General features: G+C 47.2%; 1 protein-coding gene across 1 annotated transcript in view; it reads right to left on the reverse strand.

The window, feature by feature from the left end:
- Positions 1-289: 289 nt before the first annotated feature.
- The window catches only part of ANXA5 (annexin A5), an 82291-nt gene continuing 60608 nt past the window's right edge, over positions 290-21972 (reverse strand). The window contains exon 14 of the mRNA XM_063920247.1: positions 290-431. The gene's annotated coding sequence lies outside the window, so the exon portion shown is untranslated. The remainder of the gene's footprint in view (positions 432-21972) is intronic.

Raw genomic sequence — 21972 nt, forward strand, 5'->3', positions numbered from 1 at the left:
CATTTTAGTTGATGATACATGAATGGGGGAGGTATGTGGTTGCTGCTATCTGTGCCTGTATTCCCTATCGTCTATGTGTGTCGTTACCTGGGGGTTGTAGAGATGAAGATAAAGAACACTTACGAAAAATGCAATGATATTCTATGTCAGGGAAATGTACATCTGTTGTTGAAGTTGTGTTCGGTATCTGTTGAGAGTCGTCTTCTTTGCGCTGTATTGCTCCTTGGGCATGAGCAAATAGCTTTGTCTGAGCCATCAGATTTACAAAAAATGTTGGGCTAGCGTGAGTTTAAAAATACTAGGGAAACTGGGGATCCATGGCAAAGTTCATCAAGTGTCCATATCATAGGTTGTCAAAACTTCATCTTTGGTGCTTGTCTGTTGTCTGTATAGCGTCTCGTCAACTTCCTCGTCCAAGGGGGTCTTTGTATCTTGGAGAAAAGCAGAAAAACAGGTGAAAGAAACGGACCGTATAATCGCATTTTCATCACATTCTGGTTTCTATCATTGGGTCATAAATCAAATCCAGGTTAATTACAGTTTCCTCGCTCCTCAAGCTCATCACTTTTGTACTTTGTTTGCACCTCATTAAAGCCTGCCCGCATCTAAATATCAATCCAATCGATATAATGACACCCAAGATACATAGTAGAAACTTTCCAACATCCATTATGACTCCTTGAGCCCAGTCTCCTAAACCGGAGAACCAATTTCGCGGGTTCAACCATGACACCCAACCAGTCAGCTCATTACCTACAGCAGCAAGGGTGAGATTGTGTTTTCGACGAAATTCCCACTTCAATTGGAGAATATCGTCCATCTTTTGGTCTATGACCTCTACCGGATCCTCGGTGCTATTTGTGATATACGTGCAACACTTTATGCCGTACTGTGTTGCCAATGTAACACAATATCCGCCTGTTACTGCTGTAAGATAATTAAGAACCATCCTATGCTGAACTAGTTCTGTTTTGTAAGCTTGAAGTTCTCTTCCAGTGTATCTAAACGTGTCATCATACATTTCAGTGATATTATCTAACAAATTGGCGAGTGCGGAAATGTATCTATAATTCATCACTCCTCGAGCGGTACGAGTGAAATCTAACGCTACCAGAACCTGAATCCCGGTGGATTCATGGATAAGATCAGAGGCCGGATGCTCTAACCTTTCTGACAGCTGTCTTTTAACTCGGTGCTCGTAATGAGTGTGAGTATAAGGAGCTTGGGCACCACGGTGTATGTCCTTCATTTTGTCAATTGGGGACTCGTCCGATCCTTCTCATATCTGCACTAGGTAGATCAGCAGACATTATCCCTCCAGCAAAGGGTGGGAGGTTGTCTCGCAGTGCTGACGGGATAAGCGTCTGCTTCGCTTAGATAAAGAGTGCTGAAGGAATCCGGGAACCGGAAGTAAGAACAAAACGCTTGTGTCTTTTAATACTGTTTTATTTCTCTTCTGTCTTGCGTATACACGCACGCATACATTTATCTGCATTTCTTTTTCAATTTCGTATATCACTATTCCTGTTTGCCAATTTTTATAGTTGATAGAAAGTGCTAAAAAGAGATTTGCTGTTATTTCATAGTAAAGGTAATAGTTAAAGTATAGAACAACACACGATTTGTCTAGGAGACAAGGCAGTCAGTGTGGATTGCGGTAGATGATCAGGGATCATTTACATTGATAAAAGTATATATTGTGTTACGGTGGATCTTTGCATTGCGTACACGTGTCGCTAACAAAGACTAGCGTACGCAATCCAAAAGGCAGACGCACGCAGCGTTCATTACGCAACGTAGCGTCCGGTTACGCCCACGCAGCTCAAGTCACGAAAAGTTGAATTAGCGCAAAGCGAGAATTAGCGCAAAGGCGATAAGTAACGCACAGCGGTAGATAACGCGAAGCGGTAAATAACGCAAATCTATTTTTGGAAAAATCTGAAATTTAGTTTAACAGATCCTGCTCCTAATTGGTAACACTGTTGGACTGAAGACAATTTCTGCGCAGAAATAGATATAGAAACAAAAGTGTACATGTGTTGAGTGAGTGTGTTTTTTATACATAAGTTTATACAACTTTAAGGTGGAACCAAAAGGAAAGTCGGGTACTCGTCAAGGGACATACGTGTAAGTGACATATACGGTGGCTAGGGAGGCATCCCTGGTTAAATAATATTTGAGCATTAGAGTATAGCGGACCATAAGGTAACAAGACCAGGAGGTCATAAGGTAACAAGACCAGGAGGTCACAAGGTACTAAAAGGTCCGCTATAAAGGTACAAGAGGCACAACGCCTGGGGTGTTGGTGCAGAACCCATATAGGCCATAAGCTCATGCTGAAGGAATCGCGGCCGGAAACATCGATTCCATTAAATCTCTCAGTACATAACAGGTAGTGCTTATGTACTGAACGATTGGACTGCACGTAATTGTGTGCAGTAGTTAGTAATCTGACCTAATACCATTAGAGTAAAGTGGTCACAAACGCTATTTGTACATTCTGACGTGATTTGTGTAATTTTTTATTTTTAAAGGGAAGTTCGCTGGTCACTCAGGAACTATCTAACAACCCCACCTTTACTGGAAAGAGTAAGTGTCCTGCGGGTAACCCTCATATGTTCCAGTAAACAGAAGGTTTTTGGTAGGGCCCTGTATCGAGTACGCCAGCACCACGTCGGTGTGATCAGGTCGTATTGGTCGAGGTGGGCGAGTGAGTGGGGTACTCGGTAAACCGCCACCGCCGGCCTACTGTGGAGTAATTTGGTTGTCTGTAAAGGCTTGCTGAAAACCTTGATACAGAAATCCAAGGAGGACTAAGCAACACCTGCAGACTATGGGGGCCAGTTGCTCAGGTAGGGGGCGATCAACCTTGGTTCAGGTTGATTCTGTGAACCGACCAGTTGGGTCGGCACGATATGTAATGTGTGAAAAATATGGAAGTCACACCGAATCTTTATGTGATGAATGGGAAAGAATGACTGTACAAGACAGGGACAAATTCCCAAGAATAGGTAGCTTTAGTCCAGAAGTGTTACAAAATTTAAGGAGGAGGATATGTCTCGTAAAATCAACAAAGAGACGAATTCAACATCATGATTATTTACAGTTATGGCACCAGGAAGGTGAGATACAGAGAGGTTTGGCTCTGGCGGCAGGATCTGGGGCAGTCAGGAAGCTGATAGCCACAGCTCCTCCTCCACCATACATTGCAGGAGAGAAGTTGATTGCGGAGAGAAACGCACTGGGTTGTAAAACACAAACTCTTAGTAACCCTGTAAATGTTAATGATGTTAACCAAATAACTCATGCAAGTATTAACCCGTGCAAGATGTACCCTGTTTTGAACCTTCCTCAGGAGTGTGATCAAGAAGACGATTCAGCAACAATTTCAGCTCTCTCTCTTGCAGCCACCATAGCAGAGACCACAGTAGGCACAGCGACACCCACGAGATTAGTGAAAGCCCCTAGCGGAGGGATAGGTGAGGTCGTGTCAACGGGTAAGTACGGCACCATGCACTACACTGAAACAATTGTACCACAACAAGCAGTAGAATCTACACAGGAAGAGGCTGTTAGAATTGCTCCTGTAAGGGTAATAGCAGTTCCCAATGGAAAAACAGATGTGTCTGGAGCCACTCCCATAAGGAACATTGCCATGTACACTCCATTTTCCAGAATGGAATTAAGAACAATAGTGTCCGAATTTCCTGACCCCAGAAAGGACTTAGTTGCTAGCCAAAAATACATCAGGGATCTAGGTAACACTGTAGAACCCAACAACAAGGATTGGCAGATACTGCTAAGAGCTTGTTTACCTTCCAATGTTGACGCAACTCAATTTTTAGCTGACTGTGCATTGGATAAAGATGTACCGCTTACAGACGTGTACAACAAGGATAATGTAAAAAGGATAAATTTACAGCTAAAGGAGTATTTCCCAGCCGTTGTTAAATGGAACAAGATATTTTCCATTAAGCAAAAGGAGTCCGAAACGGCAACAGAATATTTTCACCGGGCACTATTAGAAATGGCAAAGTACACTGGTATAGAAGACATTAAGACCAACCCAAACCATCGAGAAGTAGCAGTATCTGTACTGATGGATGGTTTGAAAGAAACATTAAAAGCTAGGGTACAGACCACGCAGCCATGTTGGCGAGGTCTGTCAGTGTCCACATTGAGAGAGGCTGCTATTGATCACGACAGAAACATCACTAGGCACAGGGAATCGCAAAGTGATAAGTTGATGTCCGTAAGTATACAGGCGCTGACCACAAGGCAGCCTGCGTATGTACCACCGAATCCTGTGGGTAAGGCAAGTGTAATAACATGTTTTTCTTGTAACAGACCGGGACACTATGCACGAGAATGTAGAACAAAGAGTGTACAAAGATCTTTTCAACCCCCTAGACAACGACACGACACACGACATTGGGAGCAGGGTCCACAGAGGCGGAGTTTTGAGCCACATACAGGGGAAACAAAAAGATATCCCCCGAACAGAGATTGGCATGCCTCTGGTAGTTCCCAGCTAACCCCCGCACAAGTAGTCGCTGCCAGCAGGATTCAGGGAGGTCAGCATACCCAATAGGGGTGTGGCCATACCTGTAATCTGCACCCAGTTAGGTTGATTGCTAGTCTTGGAAGCGAACCAGAGATTGCAATCAATGTAGCTGGTAAAACTTTAAACTTTCTTGTAGACACAGGGGCGGCCAAGTCAGTGATAAATTCGACAGTGGGCATGAGAACCACTGGTAGGACAATTCCAGCCATGGGAGTAACAGGAGTAGTCCAGCACTACCCTGTTAGCAAACCAGCCGAGATTACAATAGGGCCTTTGCATACCAAGCATTCCTTTTTGCTGGCTGCATCGGCACCAACTAATCTCCTGGGAAGAGACTTACTATGTAAAATGGGTTGCGTCATTTATTGTACTCCTGAAGGTGTATTCTTGGACATCCCTGAGAATCACGCTCAGGAAGTACGAGACATGTTAGACTCCCCATCAAAATTAATGTCACATTCCATTATGACAAATAGGAACCCATCCCAAGTAGAAGAGATGACATCTCAGATACCAGAGTCACTTTGGACAAAAGATGGACAGGACACTGGATTAATGGCAAACGTAGCTCCAGTAGTTGTACAAGTAAAAGATGGTAGGATAGCTCCAAAAATCCCACAGTATCCTCTGAAGCCAGAGGTGGAGTTAGGAGTTTTCCCAGTAATAGAGCGCTTGCTACAACAGGGCATTCTAGTAAGAACGTCCAGCACAGCAAATAGTCCCATCTTCCCTGTTAAAAAGAGTGGGGGGAGGGGTTACAGGCTAGTGCAGGATCTAAGGGGGATTAACAAAATAGTTGAGAGTCAGTTCCCCGTAGTGCCTAATCCAGCTGTCATCCTAATGCAAATTCCTCCCACTGCCAAATTTTTCACTGTTATTGACCTCTGCTCCGCATTCTTTTCGGTACCTCTGCACCCTGACAGCCAATATTTGTTTGCATTCACATACAGAGGAGTCCAATACACGTGGACTCGGTTACCCCAAGGTTTCATAGATAGTCCAAGTATATTTTCTCAAGCTTTGCATGATTGTTTACAGTCTTTCCAACCGGAGAGTGGATCAGTGTTGATACAGTACGTGGATGATCTACTACTGTGTTCTGATTCATTGGAGGCATCCCTGAAGGATACGAAACAGCTCCTGTTTCATCTTTCAGACACAGGTCACAAGGTTTCCAAAGACAAGTTGCAATTATGCCAAACTAAGGTAAAATATTTGGGACACTGTCTAACACAAGGACTGAGACACCTGACCGCTGATAGAATCCAAGCCATTAGAGACATGACACTGCCACAAACCCAGCAACAGATCAGGACGTTTTTAGGAATGTGTGGGTATTGCCGTAATTGGATCCCAGGGTTTTCCATATTGGCGCTACCTTTGCAGGAAATGGTCTCCTCAAACAAACCTGATCGGATTTCGCATACAGACGAATCCGAAACAGCATTTGAGAGACTCAAACAGTGTCTAACGCAGGCACCAGCACTAGGTATGCCAGACTATGGGAAACCCTTTGAACTATACGGAACAGAAAGTGCTGGGTGCGCAGCAGGTGTACTAACACAAAAACACGGTGACGCCAGCAGGCCAATTGCATACTACAGCGCCCAGCTAGACACGGTAGCGCGATCCCTCCCCACATGCTTGCGTAGCGTTGCGGCGATAGCATTGCTAGTGACGAAAAGCGAAGATGTCGTGCTAGGCCACAACCTCACAATCCATACACCGCATGCGGTATCTGCCTTATTGAATTCTGCCCAAACCAGACACGTCTCATCAGCAAGGTTTACAAGATGGGAATTGGCATTAATGGCCCCAGTAAACATCACCATAAGGAGATGCAGTGCATTAAATCCTGCAACATTTCTCCCAGGTGTGCCTGGTCAGGCACAAAGGGTGGAAGGTGAGAGTGATGGGGAAGGAGGATTTAATGCAAAGGAAGATACACATGATTGTATGGAATATTTGACCCAAAATTTTACCGCAAGGCCTGACATCAGTGACAATCCACTGGAAGATGCAGAACTCACGTTCTACACGGACGGTAGTTGTCACAGACAGTCAGACTCGGGAGACTTGTGTACTGGATACGCAGTCGTAGATGACCAAGGCACCATAGAAGCGGAACCGCTAGGCCCACCTCACTCAGCCCAGGTTGCTGAACTGGTCGCCCTAACCAGAGCATGTGAATTGGCTAAGGGTAAGTCAGCCAATATCTACACCGATTCTAGATACGCCTTCGGGGTAGTACATGATTTCGGAGCGCTATGGCGGCTCAGAAATTTCATGACGGCGGCTGGTACACCGATAGCGCATGCAGCTTATATAAAAAGGCTTCTAACAGCGATACAGGAACCCGACAGAGTGGCTGTTATCAAATGTAAAGCACATACATATAGCCAAGACCCAGTATCCCTTGGTAACAGCCGAGCAGACGAGGCCGCAAAGCTTGCAGCTGCTACCCCCATACGGACAGACACCACACAACTGATGGTATTTAATACCATCAACACACAGAAGTTGTGTGAGATGCAGAATTTGTGTTCCACACAGGAAAGAGCAGTCTGGAAGGCAAAGGGATATGGCCAGGGGTCCTCAGGGCTCTGGACGGATGGACATGGTAAACCAGTGGCCCCCAGGGCATACCTTCCATGTCTGGCTGAAGCAGCTCACGGGCTGACTCATCTAGGCAAGGAGGGGATGTGCAAATTGGTAAGAGCATACTGGTGCGCCCCAGGATTCTCCTCTCATGCGAGTAAAAGAGCAATGTCATGCCTTACCTGTCTGAGAAAGAATGTTGGAAAAGCAATACCTACAGAACCATCCCATATCCCACCTGCCGGCGGCCCTTTCCAGGTAATACAAATTGACTTCATTCAATTACCCCCATGTCGAAATTTGAAATATGTACTTGTTTGTATAGATGTTTTCTCGAATTGGGTCGAAGCTTTTCCAGCAGCTACAAATACCGCTATGTTCACAGCTAAGAAAATTGTGCAGGAATTTGTATGTAGATATGGTATCCCTAGAATCATTGAAAGTGATAGGGGTACCCATTTTACAGGTGATGTCTTTCAAGGAATGTGTAAGTTGATGGGAATTGATAGTAAGCTGCACACTCCGTACCGTCCACAGGCGAGTGCGAGAGGTCCCGGGTTCACATCCCGGACGAGCCCCCAATTGACAATACTAAATTCCTTTGTCGTATAAACAACCCTTTATGAAGTCTAAGAACACTGTACGCTGTTTGCTTAAGAAGTACCGTAATGGTACGCTAGTTGCGTAACGATCGCTCAGCCGTAGGCGAGACGCTCAAGCGTCATGTTCGCTCACGGCCCAGTGATCACAGGACACGTTATTGGCTATGACTAGAGTAATGATTCGCTATGGCGTAGCTTACGCTCAAGACCACGAGGTCACCAGCGGCGCAGACGCTCACAATGCTATACCTTTATGTCTAAACCTTATACCAATGAAATACACAGAATACCTTAATGTGAATACAGGGTGTACGTGCAACCTTGTGTAACCTGACTAACTACAAAGCTGCTTGAGCGTCACCGACGCTCAAGTGAACACTTAACACTATAGAAAATACACAGATACTGGTTTAGGGTCCGAAGCCTATTAACTGTATTATATCTAATATACTTGTAAAAAGGGGATAACAGTACAAATGATACACTACAATATAACAAAGACTTCCTAACCACAGAACTAAACAATAAATACAAAAAGACAATACTACACTGACCTAAATGCAATACAATACAATGCTATAATACTATGAGAGATATAAGAGAAAAGAGGAGAGAGAGAGAGAGAGACGGAGAGAGATGAGAGAAATTGGCTCACAGTAAGACAATGATTACGGAGAGAAAACTTACGCACAAAGGGTATGATCGCATGCGCCTCGATATCCAGCTCCCGGCTATCAGCAGATAACCGTTGATGAGAGAGTGAAGTTGGATATGGTCGGCCTGCCTATTTATGCCCCACACACAATGCAATCTCATAGTCCCTACAATCCCATTGTCCATTGGCCGAAGGAATTCGGCCCTGCATCATAACAAAAGGTCATAGGGTAATTCATACAGGTGGGCTGTGACTATTTCCAACAGCTCAGGTGGGTGGGAAACTAGGTTTCCCGCCGCATACCTGAGTATGAGTAAATAATAGAAATGGACATAAACTTCTTATGTCCATAACTATTCGCACGAGCGATTAATACGCTCCAAACCAACACCGGAATATTGCTAATTAAATACTCTTCCGATGGGTACCAAACACTGCTGTATGATTCCTGTTAGACCCTTCGTACGATGCAAAGAGGGATTCCTCAGCTCAGGGACATTCTATTTTAACCAAACTTTCAGAATCTATCAAAGGGACCATGATCTATAAACTACATTAATTGTGAACATTTGTAACGAATGAGTCGCACGCTACGACTACATACTCTTTACCGTAAATACGCATACCGTGCGAGCGGGTGCACGCAATAGCGGGTATGCGCAGTCACGGGAAAGCGCACGCATGCGCAGCATGTACCAGTGTGCGGTGCAAATATGGCAGTGTGCATAGAGACATTTTTCTGACTTTGACACTGTATATTTGGGGTCCCTAGCGCTATATCTAGGTGCAGGGTGTGGCACCCCAAAACACCAGAATGAGCCAGAAAGCACAGCGTGACATACCAGTGTAAAAAACTATAGTGTTAATAAATTAGTATTTAGGAAGCCGAAGCTATAGAGGGGGTGATACAAACATGAAATGTAATTAAAATAGAGAAATAGTGTTAGAAAATTAATAAGTGAAAAGTGTTAATAGAATGTAAAGGTATGCCACACTAAAGCCATCCAGCTCAGCCAGTCCAGAGGCACCACACCTCACACCTCCATTACCCCAATCTGGGTCTAATATTAACCAGCAAGGAGTCACATGATAATGGCTCCTTACTAAAATATGTCTAAGCTAAGAGCTACTTACCTTGGAGCAACCCCATAATGCTCCATGTGGCATGTCAGGGCCTGCACCTCCTCCTAATGCAGAAACCTCTCTGCCTCTCACAACATACATATAGATTGGTAAATGCTCAATTAGCTTAGTGATATCATTCAGGTGCTCGAAAGGAAGGGGTATTTCTGAGCAAGAAAAAAAGCAATTGTTTCCCCAGCACACTGAATGGATAACAGTAACCAGATATAAATCCCACATGATAATAGAATTCAGAGATCTTCGTTACACATATTTGCGCAAATGTGTGGTTAAGCCCCAAAGCCGCATCAAGGCCTCTCTGTATATTTGGGGTCCCTAGCGCTATATCTAGGTGCAGGGTGTGGCCTTGATGCGGCTTTGGGGCTTAACCACACATTTGCGCAAATGTGTAACGAAGATCTCTGAATTCTATTATCATGTGGGATTTATATCTGGTTACTGTTATCCATTCAGTGTGCTGGGGAAACAATTGCTTTTTTTCTTGCTCAGAAATACCCCTTCCTTTCGAGCACCTGAATGATATCACTAAGCTAATTGAGCATTTACCAATCTATATGTATGTTGTGAGAGGCAGAGAGGTTTCTGCATTAGGAGGAGGTGCAGGCCCTGACATGCCACATGGAGCATTATGGGGTTGCTCCAAGGTAAGTAGCTCTTAGCTTAGACATATTTTAGTAAGGAGCCATTATCATGTGACTCCTTGCTGGTTAATATTAGACCCAGATTGGGGTAATGGAGGTGTGAGGTGTGGTGCCTCTGGACTGGCTGAGCTGGATGGCTTTAGTGTGGCATACCTTTACATTCTATTAACACTTTTCACTTATTAATTTTCTAACACTATTTCTCTATTTTAATTACATTTCATGTTTGTATCACCCCCTCTATAGCTTCGGCTTCCTAAATACTAATTTATTAACACTATAGTTTTTTACACTGGTATGTCACGCTGTGCTTTCTGGCTCATTCTGGTGTTTTGGGGTGCCACACCCTGCACCTAGATATAGCGCTAGGGACCCCAAATATACAGAGAGGCCTTGATGCGGCTTTGGGGCTTAACCACACATTTGCGCAAATATGTGTAACGAAGATCTCTGAATTCTATTATCATGTGGGATTTATATCTGGTTACTGTTATCCATTCAGTGTGCTGGGGAAACAATTGCTTTTTTTCTTGCCCATCTACAATTACATCAAAAGATAACACTGTCCCCCAGGGCCAGGGTGTCTCTTCTATGGTGGCTGCAAAGTGCTCACCTCCTAGAGGGTCACAGATTCAGCATTCAGGACTGGGTTCTGGTAACCACGGACGCGAGCCTCCGAGGATGGGGAGCAGTCACCCAAGGAAGAAATTTTCAAGGACTATGGACAAGCCAGGAGTCCTGCCTGCACATCAACGTGTTGGAATTAAGGGCCATATACCACGGCCTTCGACAAGCGGAGAGTCTTCTTCGAAACCTATCGGTGCTGATTCAATCGGACAATGTCACAGCAGTGGCTCATGTGAACCGCCAAGGCGGGACAAGGAGCAGAGCCGCGATGGCAGAAGCCACCAGGATTCTTCGCTGGGCGGAAAATCACGTAAGCGCTCTGTCAGCTGTCTTCATTCCGGGTGTGGACAACTGGGAGGCAGACTTCCTCAGCAGACACTATCTCCATCCAGGAGAGTGAGGACTTCATCAAGAAGTCTTTGCAGAGATAACGGGTCTTTGGGGAGTTCCTCAAATAGACATGATGGCGTCACGCCTCAACAAGAAGCTTCGGAGGTATTGTGCCAGGTCCCGGGACCCTCAGGCAATAGCAGTAGACGCTCTGGTAACGCCATGGTTGTTCTAATCGGTCTACGTGTTTCCTCCTCTTCCTCTCATCACAAAAGTGTTGAGGATCATAAGGTGGAGGGAAAAGAGAGAAAAAAAAAAAAAAAAAAGAGTACAGACAATACTCATTGTTCCAGACTGGCCTTGAAGGGCCTGGTACTCAGATCTTCAGGAGATGCTCACAGAAGATCCTTGGCCTCTTCCTCTAAGGGAGGACCTGTTGCAGCAGGGGCCCTGCATGTTCCAAGACTTACCGCGGTTACGTTTGACTGCATGGCGGTTGAACGCCGGATCCTAGCTGAGAAAGGTATTCCGGAAGAGGTCATACCTACTCTAATAAAGGCTAGGAAGGAGGTGACGGCAAAACATTATCACCGTATCTGGCGGAAATATGTCTCTTGGTGTGAAACCAAGAATGCTACTACGGAAGATTTCCATTTGGGTCATTTTCTCCACTTCCTACAGACAGGAGTGGATATGGGCCTAAAATTAGGCTCTGTTAAGGTACAGATTTCGGCTCTGTCGATATTCTTTCAGAAGGAATAGGCTTCTCTTCCAGAAGTCCAGACTTTTGTAAAGGGAGTGCTACACATCCAGCCTCCTTTTGTGCCCCCAGTGGCACCATGGGACCTGAACGTGGTGTTGCAGTTCCTAAAATAACACTGGTTTGAACCCCTTAACACGGTTGAGTTGAAATTTCTGACCTGGAAGGTGGTCATGTTATTGGCCTTTGCATCTGCAAGGCGGGTGTCAGAATTAGCGGCCTTGTCTCACAAGAGCCCCTACTTGATTTTTCATGTTTATAGAGCGGAACTGAGGACTCGTCCTCAATTTTTACCTAAGGTGGTTTCTTCATTCCATATAAACCAACCTATTGTGGTGCCTGCGGCTACGAGTGACTTGGAGGATTCCAGGTCCCTGGATGTAGTCAGGGCCTTAAAGATTTATGTAGCCAGGACGGCTAGAATTAGGAAAACAGAGGCTCTGTTTGTTCTGTATGCAGTCAACAAGATTGGCGCGCCTGCTTCAAAGCAGACTATTGCTCGCTGGATCTGTAACACGATTCAGCAGGCGTATGTTACGGCTGGATTGCCGTTACCACATTCAGTAAAGGCCCATTCCAGTAAGAAGGTGGGCTCTTCTTGGGCGGCTGCCCGAGGCGTCTCGGCATTACAGCTTTGCCGAGCAGCGACTTGGTCGGGGTCAAACACTTTTGCTAAATTCTACAAGTTTGATACCCTGGCTGATGAGGACCTAGCATTTGCTCAGTCGGTGTTGCAGAGTCATCCGCACTCTCCCGCCCGATTGGGAGCTTTGGTATGAACCCCATGGTCCTTACGGAGTCCCCAGCATCCTCTAGGACGTAAGAGAAAATAAGAATTTACTTACCGATAATTCTATTTCTCGGAGTCCGTAGTGGATGCTGGGGTTCCTGAAAGGACCATGGGGAATAGCGGCTCCGCAGGAGACAGGGCACAAAAGTAAAGCTTTTACAGGTCAGGTGGTGTGTACTGGCTCCTCCCCCCATGACCCTCCTCCAGACTCCAGTTAGGTACTGTGCCCGGACGAGCGTACACAATAAGGGAGGATTTTGAATCCCGGGTAAGACTCATACCAGCCACACCAATCACACCGTACAACTTGTGATCTAAACCCAGTTAACAGTATGATAACAGAGGAGCCTCTGAAAGATGGCTTCCTAAACAATAACCCGAATTAGTTAACAATAACTATGTACAAGTATTGCAGATAATCCGCACTTGGGATGGGCGCCCAGCATCCACTACGGACTCCGAGAAATAGAATTATCGGTAAGTAAATTCTTATTTTCTCTATCGTCCTAAGTGGATGCTGGGGTTCCTGAAAGGACCATGGGGATTATACCAAAGCTCCCAAACGGGCGGGAGAGTGCGGATGACTCTGCAGCACCGAATGAGAGAACTCCAGGTCCTCCTTTGCCAGGGTATCAAATTTGTAAAAATTTACAAACGTGTTCTCCCCTGACCACGTAGCTGCTCGGCAGAGTTGTAATGCCGAGACCCCTCGGGCAGCCGCCCAAGATGAGCCCACCTTCCTTGCGGAATGGGCCTTAACAGATTTAGGCTGTGGCAGGCCTGCCACAGAATGTACAAGTTGAATTTTGTTACAAATCCAACGAGCAATCGACTGCTTAGAAGCAGGTGCACCCAACTTGTTGGGTGCATACAGTATAAACAGCGAGTCAGATTTTCTGACTCCAGCCGTCCTTTAAATGTATATTTTTAAGGCTCTGACAACGTCCAACAACTTGGAGTCCTTCAAGTCGTCTGTAGCCGCAGGCACTACAATAGGCTGGTTCAGGTGAAACGCTGATACCACCTTAGGGAGAAAATGCGGACGCGTCCGCAGCTCTGCCCTATGTCGAATGGAAAATTAAATAAGGGCTTTTATAAAACAAAGCCGCCAGTTCAGATACTCTCCCGGCCGAAGCCAGGGCCAGTAACATAGTCACTTTCCATGTGAGATATTTCAAATCCACATTCTTTAGTGGTTTAAACCAATTGGATTTGAGGAAATCTAAAACTACATTTAGATCCCACGGTGCCACCTTAGGCACCACAGGAGGCTGTATATGCAGTACTCCTTTGATAAAAATCTGGACCTCAGGGACTGAGGCCAATTCTTTTTGGAAGAATACTGATAGGGCCGAAATTTGAACCTTAATAGATCCCAATTTGAGACCCATAGACAATCCTGATTGCAGGAAATGTAGGAAAACGACCCAGTTGAAATTCCTCCATCGGAGCACTCCGCTGCTCGCACCACGCAACATATTTTCGCCAAATACGGCGATAATGCTTCGCGGTGACTTCCTTCCTTGCCTTTATCAAGGTAGGAATGACTTCTTCTGGAATGCCTTTTCCTTTTAGGATCTGGCATTCAAACGCCATGCCGTCAAACGCAGCCGCGGTAAGTCTTGAAAAAGACAAGTACCCTGCTGAAGCAGGTCCCTTCTCAGAAGTAGAGGCCACGGATCGTCCGTGACCATCTCTTGAAGTTCCGGGTACCAAGTCCTTCTTGGCCAATCCGGAGCCACTAGTCTTACTCCTCTTTGCCGTATAATCCTCAATACCTTTGGTATGAGAGGCAGAGGAGGAAACACATATACCGACTGGTACACCCAAGGTGTTACCAGCGCGTCCACAGCTATTGCCTGCGGATCTCTTGACCTGGCGCAATACCTGTCCAGTGTTTTGTTGAGGCGAGACGCCATCATGTCCACCATTGGTTTTACCCAACGGTTTAATAGCATGTGGAAAACTTCTGGATGAAGTCCCCACTCTCCCGGGTGAAGGTCGTGTCTGCTGAGGAAGTCTGCTTCCCAGTTGTCCACGCCCGGGATGAATACTGCTGACAGTGCTATCACGTGATTCTCCGCCCAGCGAAGGATCCTGGCAGTTTCTGCCATTGCACTCCTGCTTCTTGTGCCGCCCTGTCTGTTTACATGGGCGACTGCCGTGATGTTGTCCGACTGGATCAACACCGGTCTTCCTTGAAGCAGAGGTTCCGCCTGGCTTAGAGCATTGTAGATTGCTCTTAGTTCCAGAATGCTTATGTGAAGAGACTTTTTCAGGCTCGACCACACTCCCTGGAAATTTCTTCCCTGTGTGACTGCTCCCCAGCCTCTCAGGCTGGCATCCGTGGTCACCAGGATCCAATCCTGCATGCCGAATCTGCGGCCCTCCAATAGATGAGCCTCCTGCAACCACCACAGAAGGGATACCCTTGTCCTCGGCGACAGGGTTATCCGCAGGTGCATCTGAAGATGCGACCCTGACCATTTGTCCAACAGATCCCTTTGCATGGAATCTGCCGAAAGGGATTGCTTCGTAAGAAGCTACCATTTTTTCCCAGGACTCTTGTGCATTGATGTACAGACACCTTTCCTGGTTTTAGGAGGTTCCTGACCAGGTCAGATAACTCCTTGGCTTTTTCTTCGGGAAGAAAAACCTTTTTCTGAACTGTGTCCAGAATCATCCCCAGGAACAGCAGACGAGTTGTCGGCATTAATTGGGATTTTGGAATATTCAGAATCCATCCGTGCTGCTTTAGCACCTCTTGAGATAGTGCTAAACCCATCTCTAGCTGTTCTCTGGACCTTGCCCTTATTAGGAGATCGTCCAAGTATGGGATAATTAATACGCCTTTTCTTCGAAGAAGAAATATTATCTCGGCCATTACCTTTGTAAAGACCCGAGGTGCCGTGGACAAACCAAACGGCAGCGTCTGAAACTGATAGTGACAGTTTTGTACAACGAACCTGAGGTACCCCTGGTGTGAGGGGTAATTGGAACGTGGAGATACGCATCCTTGATGTCCAAGGATACCATAAAGTCCCCTTCTTCCAGGTTCGCTATCACTGCTCTGAGTGACTCCATCTTGAACTTGAACTTCTTTATGTACAGGTTCAAGGACTTCAGATTTAGAATAGGCCTTACCGAGCCATCCGGCTTCGGTACCACAAAAAGAGTGGAATAATACCCCTTCCCTTGTTGTAGAAGAGGTACCTTGACTATCACCTGCTGAGAATACAGCTTGTGAATGGCTTCCAAAACCGTCTCCCTTTCTGAGGGGGACGTTGGTAAAGCAGACTTCAGGAAACGGCGAGGTGGCTCTGTCTCTAATTTCAACCTGTACCCCTGAGATATTATCTGCAGGATCCAGGGATTTACCTGCGAGTGAGCCCACTGCGCGCTGTAATTCTTGAGACGACCGCCTACCGCCCCCGAGTCCGCTTGCGAAGCCCCAGCGTCATGCTGAGGCTTTTGTAGAAGCCGGGGAGGGCTTCTGTTCCTGGGAAGGAGCTGCCGGTTGCTGTCTCTTCCCTCGTCCTCTGCCTCGTGGCAGATATGAATAGCCCTTTGCTCTCTTATTTTTAAAGGAACGAAAGGGCTGCGGTTGAAAGGTCGGTGCCTTTTTCTGTTGGGGAGTGACTTGAGGTAGAAAGGTGGATTTCCCGGCCGTAGCCGTGGCCACCAAATCCGATAGACCGACCCCAAATAACTCCTCTACGCATCGCCTGTCCACTGTCGTGTCCATAAAGCTCTTCTGGCCGAAATGGACATAGCACTTACCCGTGATGCCAGTGTGCAGATATCTCTCTGTGCATCACGCATATAAAGAAATGCATCCTTTATTTGTTCTAACGACAGTAAAATATTGTCCCTGTCCAGGGTATCAATATTTTCGATCAGGGACTCTGACCAAACTACCCCAGCACTGCACATCCAGGCAGTCGCAATAGCTGGTCGTAGTATAACACCTGCATGTGTGTATATACCTTTTTGGATATTTTCCATCCTCCTATCTGATGGATCTTTAAGTGCGGCCGTCTCAGGAGAGGGTAACGCCACTTGTTTTGATAAGCGTGTTAGCGCTTTGTCCACCCTAGGAGGTGTTTCCCAGCGCTCCCTAACCTCTGGCGGGAAAGGGTATAAAGCCAATAACTTCTTTGAAATTAGCAGTTTTTTATCGGGGCACCCCACGCTTCATCACACACGTCATTTAATTCTTCTGATTCGGTAAAAACTACTGGTAGTTTTTTCACACCCCACATAATACCCTGTTTAGTGGTACCTGTAGTATCAGCTAAATGTAACATCTCCTTTATTGCCAAAATCATATAACGTGTGGCCCTACTGGAAAATACGGTTGATTCGTCACCTTCACCACCGGAATCAGTGCCTGTGTCTGGGTCTGTGTCGACCGACTGAGGCAAGGGGCGTTTTACAGCCCCTGACGGTGTTTGAGGCGCCTGGACAGGCACTAATTGAGTGTCCGGCCGCCTCATGTCGGCAAACGACTGCTTAAGCGAGTTGACGCTATCCCGTAATTCCACAAATAAAGGCATCCATTCTGGTGTCGACCCCCTAGAAGGTGACATCCTCATATTTGGCAATTGCTCCGCCTCCACACCAATAACGTCCTCATACATGTCGACACACACGTACCGACACACAGCAGACACACAGGGAATGCTCTATACGAAGACAGGACCCACTAGCCCTTTGGGGAGACAGAGGGAGAGTCTGCCAGCACACACCAAAAAACGCTATATATGACAGGGATAGCCTTATGATTAAGTGCTCCCTTATAGCTGCTTTTATATTAATATATTGCCATTTATTTTGCCCCCCCTCTCTGTTATACCCTGTTTCTGTAGTGCAGTGCAGGGGAGAGACCTGGGAGCCTTCCTGACCAGCGGAGCTGTGACAGAAAATGGCGCCGTGTGCTGAGGAGATAGGCCCCGCCCCTTTTCCGGCGGGCTCGTCTCCCGCTATTTAGTACATTTAGGCAGGGGTAAATATCTCCATATAGCCTCTGGGGCTATATGTGAGGTATTTTTAGCCTTTTTAAAGGTTTTCATTTGCCTCCCAGGGCGCCCCCCCCCCCCAGCGCCCTGCACCCTCAGTGACTGCCGTGTGAAGTGTGCTGAGAGGAAAATGGCGCACAGCTGCAGTGCTGTGCGCTACCTTAAGAAGACTGCAGGAGTCTTCAGCCGCCGATTCTGGACCTCTTCTTGCTTCAGCATCTGTGAGGGGGCCGGCGGCGTGGCTCCGGTGACCATCCAGGCTGTACCTGTGATCGTCCCTCTGGAGCTTCATGTCCAGTAGCCAAGAAGCCAATCCATCCTGCACGCAGGTGAGTTCACTTCTTCTCCCCTCTGTCCCTCGTTGCAGTGATCCTGTTGCCAGCAGGAATCACTGTAAAATAAAAAACCTAAGCTAAACTCTCTAAGCAGCTCTTTATGAGAGCCACCTAGAATTGCACCCTTCTCGGCCGGGCACAAAAATCTAACTGGAGTCTGGAGGAGGGTCATGGGGGGAGGAGCCAGTACACACCACCTGACCTGTAAAAGCTTTACTTTTGTGCCCTGTCTCCTGCGGAGCCGCTATTCCCCATGGTCCTTTCAGGAACCCCAGCATCCACTTAGGACGATAGAGAAATAATAAGAATTTACTCACCGGTAATTCTATTTCTCGTAGTCCGTAGTGGATGCTGGGTACTCCGTAAGGACCATGGGGAATAGACGGGCTCCGCAGGAGACTGGGCACTCTTTAAAGAAAGATTAGGTACTACATCTGGTGTGCACTGGCTCCTCCCTCTATGCCCCTCCTCCAGACCTCAGTTAGGGAAACTGTGCCCGAAAGAGCTGACATTACTAGGAAAGGATTTGGAATCCAGGGTAAGACTCATACCAGCCACACCAATCACACCGTACAACTTGTGATAACTATACCCAGTTAACAGTATGAACAATAGCTGAGCCTCATTCAACAGATGGCTCAGAACAATAACCCTATAGTTAAGCAATAACTATATACAAGTATTGCAGAAGTCCGCACTTGGGACGGGCTCCCAGCATCCACTACGGACTACGAGAAATAGAATTACCGGTGAGTAAATTCTTATTTTCTCTGACGTCCTAGTGGATGCTGGGTACTCCGTAAGGACCATGGGGATTATACCAAAGCTCCCAAACGGGCGGGAGAGTGCGGATGACTCTGCAGCACCGAATGAGCAAACTCAAGGTCCTCCTCAGCCAGGGTATCAAACTTGTAGAATTTTGCAAACGTGTTTGATCCCGACCAGGTAGCAGCTCGGCAATGTTGTAAAGCAGAGACCCCTCGGGCAGCCGCCCAAGAAGAGCCCACCTTCCTCGTGGAATGGGCTTTTACTGATTTAGGATGCGGCAGTCCAGCCGCAGAATGTGCAAGTTGAATCGTGCTACAGATCCAGCGAGCAATAGTCTGCTTAGAAGCAGGAGCACCCAGCTTGTTGGGTGCATGCAGGATAAACAGCGAGTCAGTTTTTCTGACTCTAGCCGTCCTGGAAACATAGATTTTCAGGGCCCGGACTACGTCCAGCAACTTGGAATCCTCCAAGTCCCGAGTAGCCGCAGGCACGACAATAGGTTGGTTCAAATGAAACGCTGATACCACCTTAGGGAGAAATTGGGGACGAGTCCTCAATTCTGCCCTGTTCATATGGAAAATCAGATAAGGGCTTTTACATGACAAAGCCACCAATTCTGACACACGCCTAGCCAAAGCCAAGGCCAAAAGCATGACCACTTTCCACGTGAGATACTTCAACTCCACGGTCTGAAGTGGCTCAAACCAATGTGATTTTAGGAAATCCAACACTACGTTTGAGATCCCAAGGTGCCACTGGAGGCACAAAAGGGGGCTGAATATGCAGCACTCCCTTAACAAACGTCTGAACTTCAGGCAGTGAAGCCAGTTCTTTTTGAAAGAAAATAGACAGGGACGAAATCTGGACTTTTATGGATCCCAATTTTAGGCCCATAGTCACTCCTGACTGTAGGAAGTGCAAAAATCGACCCAGCTGAAATTCCTCTGTTGGGGCCTTCACACCAAGCAACATATTTTCGCCATATGCGGTGATAATGTTTTGCTGTCACATCCTTCCTAGCTTTTATCAGCGTAGGAATGACTTCAACCGGAATGCCCTTTTCCATCAGGATCCGGCGTTCAACCGCCATGCCGTCAAACGCAGCCGCGGTAAGTCTTGGAACAGACAGGGCCCCTGCTGTAGCAGGTCCTGTCGGAGCGGCAGAGGCCAAGGGTCCTCTGAGATCATTTCTTGTAGTTCCGCGTACCAAGTTCTTCTTGGCCAATCTGGAACGATGAGTATAGTTCTTACTCCGCTCTTTCTTATTATCCTCAGTACCTTTGGTATGAGGGGAAGAGGAGGGAACACAAACCGACTGGTACACCCACGGTGTCACTAGAGCATCCACAGCTATCGCCTGAGGGTCCCTTGACCTGGCGCAATATCTTTTTAGCTTTTTGTTGAGGCGGGACGCCATCATGTCCACCTGTGGCCTTTCCCAACAATTTACATTCAGCTGGAAGACTTCTGGATGAAGTCCCCACTCTCCCGGGTGGAGGTCGTGCCTGCTGAGGAAGTCTGCTTCCCAGTTGTCCACTCCCGGAATGAACACTGCTGACAGTGCTATCACGTGATTCTCCGCCCATCGGAGAATCCTTGTGGCTTCTGCCATTGCCATCCTGCTTCTTGTGCCGCCCTGTCGGTTTACATGGGCGACCGCCGTGATGTTGTCTGACTGAATCAGCACCGGCTGGTTTTGAAGCAGGGGTTTTGCTTGACTTAGGGCATTGTAAATGGCCCTTAGTTCCAAAATATTTATGTGTAGGGAAGTCTCCTGACTCGACCATTGTCCTTGGAAGTTTCTTCCCTGAGTGACTGCCCCCCAACCTCGGAGGCTTGCATCCGTGGTCACCAGGACCCAGTCCTGAATGCCGAATCTGCAGCCCTCGAGAAGATGAGCACTCTGCAGCCACCACAGCAGAGACACCCTGGCCCTCGGGGACAGGGTGATCAACCGATGCAGCTGAAGATGCGATCCGGACCACTTGTCTAACAGATCCCACTGAAAGATCCTTGCATGGAACCAGCCGAAGGGAATTGCTTCGTAAGAAGCTACCATCTTTCCCAGGACTCACGTGCAGTGATGCACCGACACCTGTTTTGGTTTCAGGAGGTCTCTGACCAGAGATGACAACTCCTTGGCCTTCTCCTCCGGGAGAAACACCTTCTTCTGTTCTGTGTCCAGAATCATACCCAAGAACAGCAGACGCGTCGTAGGAACCAGCTGCGACTTTGGGATATTCAGAATCCAGCCGTGCTGTTGTAGCACTTCCTGAGATAGTGTTACTCCGACCAACAACTGCTCCATGGACCTCGCCTTTATAAGGAGATCGTCCAAGTACGGGATAATTATAACTCCCTTCTTTCGAAGGAGTATCATCATTTCGGCCATTACCTTGGTAAATACCCTCGGTGCCGTGGACAGACCAAACGGCAACGTCTGGAATTGGTAATGGCAGTCCTGTACCACAAATCGGAGGTACTCCTGGTGAGGTGGGTAAATGGGGACATGTAGGTAAGCATCCTTGATGTCCAGTGATACCATAAAATCCCCCTCTTCCAGGCTTGCAATAACCGCCCTTAGCAATTCCATTTTGAACTTGAACTTCCTTATATGTGTTCAAGGATTTCAAATTTAGAATGGGTCTCACCGAACCGTCTGGTTTCGGTACCACAAACATTGTGGAATAGTAACCCCGTCCCTGTTGAAGGAGGGGAACTTTGATTATCACCTGCTGGAGGTACAGCTTGTGAATTGCCGCCAGTACTACCTCCCTTTCCTTGGGAGTAGCTGGCAAGGCTGATTTGAGGTAACGGCGAGGGGGAGACGTCTCGAACTCCAGCTTGTATCCCTGAGATACCACTTGTAGAACCCAGAGATCCACCTGTGAGCGAACCCACTGGTCGCTGAAGTTCCGGAGACGGGCCACCACCGCACCTGGCTCCACCTGTGGAGCCCCAGCGTCATGCGGTGGACTTAGTGGAAGCAGGGGAGGATTTTTGTTCCTGGGAACTGGCTGTCTGGTGCAGCTTTTTCCCTCTACCCCTGCCTCTGGGCAGAAAGGATGCGCCTCTGACCCGCTTGCCTTTCTGGGGCCAAAAGGACTGTACTTGATAATACGGTGCTTTCTTAGGCTGTGA

Source organism: Pseudophryne corroboree, chromosome 1, assembly GCF_028390025.1.
Source record: "Pseudophryne corroboree isolate aPseCor3 chromosome 1, aPseCor3.hap2, whole genome shotgun sequence".
NCBI lineage: Eukaryota > Metazoa > Chordata > Amphibia > Anura > Myobatrachidae > Pseudophryne > Pseudophryne corroboree.